This window comes from Lepeophtheirus salmonis, chromosome 14 (genome assembly GCF_016086655.4).
Source record: "Lepeophtheirus salmonis chromosome 14, UVic_Lsal_1.4, whole genome shotgun sequence".
In the NCBI taxonomy this organism is placed as follows: Eukaryota; Metazoa; Arthropoda; class Copepoda; order Siphonostomatoida; family Caligidae; genus Lepeophtheirus; species Lepeophtheirus salmonis.
In genome coordinates, this window is record NC_052144.2 from 3,660,211 (window position 1) to 3,666,200 (window position 5,990).

Consider the following 5,990-nt stretch of genomic DNA (forward strand, 5'->3'; position numbering starts at 1 on the left):
AGCCCGTGCAGGGGCTCGAACCCTGGACCGTTAGGTTAAAAGCCTAACGCTCTACCAACTGAGCTACACGGGCTTACGAAGCACGAGGGAGGAACTAAAAATAATTAAAGTAATTTTCTAAAAATAGCTACTCTCGATAATTTTCTCTCATTTTTTTTTTAGAAGAAACTTTATTTTTTCATAAATTATATAAAACAAACAACCTAACTACAAATATATTAAAAAAGGACAATAGATATAAATAATTATTGACAACTTCCTTAAAATTTTAACTCCTTGTTGAATTAACGACTAGATGGAGCTAGTTAAATATTCTGATCAAGATTAAAAACTGGCATACTTCTCTTACCGGTTCGTATAATCAAAGAATTGGACCATGAAATAACGAAAGAATAACTTGTAAATTACATATATAATTTACTTTTTTCAAATTCGAGGCCCCTCTGGACTCCGTTTGAGTTCTACAAATTGCAAGTAAAACGTATCATGGCCATTCTAAGGGAAGTCTTTGATGAAATATTTGATGAGTGAGTAATCTTTAAATTAATGAATAATGGGTTACCTCCAAATTACATTTCAAAAGTAGCAACAATTCTTAGATTATCCTTCTCAATACTCGACCTGCCTGGAAATAACCAAAAATAAATAAAAATAAAAGATGCATACAGGGTGATCCTTGTGATCTTTGATCCATGTCTTCCTTGTTCATTATAACCATTAACCTTTTATATAAAAAATTAATCTCTAATTTATTAGTTAAAGGCCTTAAAATAGGAAGGAAGTCGTTGAGGATCATGTTATTCTCTGAGGACGTCTCGTTATTTAATGCTGGTTTCCCGGACGAATTAAAAACTACTTTACCTACGAGAACAGAAAGGGGCATTAGTCTCATTTTAAAAAGAATCTGGATTAAAAGTAAACTTATTAAAGCCCCAAATACTTATATCTATGGGAAATGAACTCATCCAGGAGTTTCTTTCATATTCATACGTTGACTCTGCTACACTATTTAGTTTCATAGTTTATTGTCAGATTGAGTAAAATGGGGATAAAATGTTAAGAATAATTACCAAAGTGGTCCAGGTGTTAGTCCCATTTAGGATAAACAAAATTAACAAAATATACAAAGTGGAATAAAAAATTCTATAGAAAAATCAGTGGAATCATTTCTAAGAAAACATATTGAAAGGGCCTTTAGACCTTTTTCAAGTGACAAATAAGCTTGGCTATTACCGGAAAAGAATGTCTCAAGGCTGGTCAAAAACCTTTTTACAGGTATACAAGATCCTAGACCACGACGAGCCAGTGAAGAACAATCCAAGACCGGCTTCAAGGAATGAATACTATTCAGTCCTTAACATTACCACAGCTGGAGAACTCAGGCTTTGGAATAAACAAGAAGTTAGGATTCCAAACTTTCTAACAACCCCAAGGAGTAGTTCACAAGCGATGAAGCACACATATACTATGTTTTTTGGACCATCAACTCCTTTTTTAGAGCTCTTGAGTCAATTGAAAAGACAGATAAGGAGGGAACAACTAGTTCGAGTGAAATGTTACCAAAAAAAATAGTAACCAAACTGTTGGACAGATTAGGTCTCTCGAGGTCTGAAATCGAATAAAAAAAATCTTTTCGAATACCATTTTACTTCCTCTAAGCTTAAGTGGCTCCTTTACAAAATCGCTACCTCATCAAATTATACAAATAAGTCGAATCATCAAGATGAGAGTATAAATTGCGCATTCTGTTGCGAAAAAATAGACACGTCAGTAAACATTCTCAACAAAGTTGATAAAATTTCTCCTTTAGTACGAATGTAAGAAAAAAAAACGAAAGACAATCTACAAGTCAAACCTCAAAAACTAATTAGGTAGTGACCACGGATCGAAATCTACCTAGGACTTTTAAGGTTGAGCGCATCATCTGCAAAATGCAGGAAATAATTTATTAATGCAGATGCAACAGGAACCCCATTCTAATAAACTTGAAATTTGTGATTTCTAAAGAACTTGAGGTTTCGGCAAATTTCTCTGACTATGGTCGTAAATTCGGACTATTGAATATTTGAATGATTTTTTTTAAAGTGATTTTTAGTGTCTTGTTTTTCCATATTTTATTTTTTTCCATGTCAGGTGTTTTTAGGGATTGTATTTTATTAAGCTAATTTTTTTTTTTGTCATAACTAAGAATAAAGATATAAGGCTTTTGAAATATCATAGACTCTACAAACTTAACAATTCCCTGGGATTGAAGAGATCATTTCAAGTTGCCATACTGATTATACATCTTATTTATGTTATAAACGGTACCTCTGGAGATAAAGAAGCGGCTGGCAAGGTTGATAGGTTGTATCTAACTAAAATACGAGAAAGGAATCCTTTCCAGAGTTCCACTATTTTAAAATTTTATTGGGAAGACTTTATTTACAGAAAAGTAAAGTCAAAAGATGTTGAAAAAGTTTTTATTAGTGATATATAATCTCTCAACTTCTTATAAAGGTCTAACTTAAGATTTGAGAAGTGTTCCATGACTAATGACGGACCCAGTATTATTGAACCAAATAAATTTATAACATATATTCATAATACACCAATTATATTTAGGCGAGGCGAAATGTATCACAACAAAGACGATACGAATTGAAAAATTTGCTTACAAAATTAACCTTACTTAAAACTGTTCAAAACTAGTTTTAAATCCCTGTATGTATTATAAATACTAATTCGTAAAAAATCTTGCATGATTGTACAATTCAATCACGTTTTTAAGCCATGCTCATAGGATATTTACAAACTGTATTATACGTTTGACCTATGTAGCATGAAAAATTGAACTTTGATCCACTAAACTCGAATTGTATCTTGCTATATTGTGAATATTTTATAAATGTATTAAACATATAATAGTTCAATAGTAAAGAAGGAAGACGTAAATGGTAAGCTAAAAACTAATTTCATACTTTTAATGAGAAAATTAAGATATGTTTTGAGTTTTATCTTCTTGTATGTAGGGTTTAACACGAATAAAATCTTATTAAATGAGCTATGAACACTACTTCTACATCTACACTACTTTGTATGCTGATAAATAGTGTGACAAATATGCAAAATAATAACTTTATTGTTTCTATCCGTATAAGATGGATTATTGCTGAAAGAGCATCGGTTCCCCTCCTTTCTTTTGATGTGAACCTTAGATAGCATTTGCCAAGTTGCAGGGACCCCAAAAATAAAATTAGTTGTTTTGATCCTCCTTTACTGCATTTTTGAAGCTAATATAGCTTATAAGTTTGTCCACAAACTTTCTCTTTCTATCTCGAAGTTGGAGACAGCGACAGAGGATAGTTGAAATTCAATCCTCGCAACCTTTTCATAATAAGGAAATAACTTCGGTTCGTCTAACGATGGAACGCGAAGCGAAGAATATGAAGAGGAGAAGGATCTCTACTTTTTCAAAGTATTCGGATAATTAGCACTTCTAAGTGCCACAAAATTAGATTGAAGGTCTCATTGTCTGGAAGACAATGAAAATTTGGTTCTTATGGAGTATTCGAAAGAGGGTAGGGGGTGAGTTCTCTCGGAGTCCATCAGTTGACTGAGGGATGAGGCCGGAGGAGATCATATCTAATTATGTATAACATTACGACTTATTCTTTTATCAACCATGAATCATAACAGTAGAATTACTTTCAGGAATATTTTTGCACAGGAATCGTAGAGTGCAAATTCGTTTCAGGGATTTTTCTTTTTGGAGATCAATAATCTGCCTCCAATTTTGAGATAGAAAGGATGACGTGCGGGCAAACTTATACAGGATACCCCTAATATGTATTTGGTATATATTAAATATGACTTATACATAACTGAAAATTTATTGCCACAATGATTTTTTATTTACAAATTTTAAATAATTGAATCATAATAATTTTATCCAAGCAACATTTTATTTTTATATTTCAACGAACAAAAAGTTCGAATTGCGAAACCAGTGAGAAAGCTGGGATTTTCTCGCCAGATCTGAAATTCTTGGTGCAATCCTTCCAAGAACACAACACAGATCATCTTCTTCAACAATTTTTCTCCCGTATAGAGATTTCATAACCACTAAACTTGAAAAATTTGTTTCACATATGTACTGGGTGCGGCTAAGAAATATTTACACTTCGTTTTTGCCACATAAATCAAGGTTTTTGTCAAATACAAAACATAAACAAAAAATGAAATAAACAACAATAATTAGATCTTCCTATGTGTCTATGAAGCCGAGGAAAATACCATCTGAACGTGACCAACGAATTTTGTTCCGCGTACTTTTGGAGGATGGCAAGAAACCAACGGAGAGTGCCATGTTACCATGGATCCAAATCAACTAACTGGACACTAACATGGTGTTCCAGCAGGATGGTGTGCCTGTCACACGTCCAAAAAGGCCCAGAAGGGATTGTAGGACAACTTTCCTTTCTGGCCAAAGAAAATGTGAACCCCTACTCCCCAAATGCCAACCTATTGGACTTCACTTTATGGGTGCATGTTGAGTCCAAGGCCTGAAGTGTCCTTCATCCAAATATCAACAACCTCATGGGCACTGTCAACCAGCAATGGGATGCCATGTATATTCAGCTCCAAGCACAGCACAAGCCACCAACTATGAAGCTTCAATGGCTGCAATTTTTTGCTGAAGGTACTTGCCACGAACATAAAATCTTTTTTTTTTACACCGTCAGCTTAGTTCTTACAATAATGGACATCCTTGTCCATAAAGTTAGGATATTTAGCATCAAAATGGTGTTTCATTTTGTTGGTCTTAACTGATTCGGGTGACATTATTTTCTTTACCATATTTACTTTCCATAATACTTGTCTCTCGATGAGCCAGAGGTAATCTGAAATTTTACAAAATAAATTTTAGTTTAGTTGACTTTTTTCTATAGATTATTGATATTAACACGAGAATACAACATGATGATAGACCATAATAACATTTATTTTATATATTTTGCAGGGTTGAATAGAGAGGAATAAAAACAAAGAATGAGGGTAAAAGAAAAGAGACAGAGGTTGAAGAGAAGGGCGGAAAGATGGAGAGATATTGAAAGAGAGAATGGAAACAAGGCTTTTTTCTTTCGTTTTTGGTCAAAAACAGCATCTTAATAACTCGGGAGGTCCCCCAAAAAAAGTCGAAGAAATTTTATTTTTTACATACTATTTTATACGTCTACTTTCTAAAATTCAGACTCCTTTGTTCAACCATTTATGATTCTGAGAAGGAAACGAAAAAAATATGTAAATGTGCTACCATTTTCAATTTCAAATTAAATTCACATAGCGTTACTCTTTTTACTGTAATATTTATAAGGTGCCTTAGTGTATCTCACTATGATATGCATATATATTCCAGGATTGGCATAGATCCATTGTGTATACACATAGTTTGTATTTTATTATCAGGCCTACCTTCAGGTCGGAGGATATCTCTTGGTTGAGTCATGAATAATATCCTTATTCCCAATCCATCAATTTCAAATGATGAAGAGAATAATTGAATTTATATATATATACATATAAGTGTACCTCTATTTATTGTGAGTATATAATATGTTCAATTTGATACGGACCCTCGTTGATTAAAGCACAATATGGCATGTACAAGTTACTGTGTACTTATCAGTAACGTAGATAAATTGGTTCTTTTTTTAAAGAAAAGAAAATAATGCATGAATTTGTTGAAGTTGATAGGCCATCATACATTTACCTAGATACATAGGTAATGTTAATACATTGTTTATTTTCAACCATAAAATGAAATATTGGTACCTAGTTTTCTTTTTTGCAGTCTGTACTTTTTTTTTTCAAAACTTGTCATCAATGGTGCAATAATGCCTTCTAACATAGATTAAACTTTGACTCAATCTAAATAAACATGCAAATGAGTAGTAGAGTGATGCAGTTACCCTTGAAATAAGGACTCTTTGCCAGAATCAGTGGGAACC

The 5,990-nt window shown here is 32.9% G+C and overlaps 1 long non-coding RNA gene and 1 other non-coding gene across 2 annotated transcripts; both read right to left on the minus strand.

The window, feature by feature from the left end:
- Positions 1–73, minus strand: TRNAK-UUU (transfer RNA lysine (anticodon UUU)). Its single transcript has one exon. It is a non-coding gene; the product is annotated as a tRNA-Lys (tRNA).
- Positions 74–3,853: 3,780 nt separating this feature from the next.
- On the minus strand, positions 3,854–5,580 carry LOC121129878 (uncharacterized). Its single transcript, XR_005868555.2, has 3 exons — positions 5,455–5,580; positions 5,204–5,259; positions 3,854–4,883 (listed from the first exon to the last, which is right to left on the minus strand). It is a non-coding gene; the product is annotated as an uncharacterized lncRNA (long non-coding RNA).
- Between the last annotated feature and the right edge of the window lie 410 nt (positions 5,581–5,990).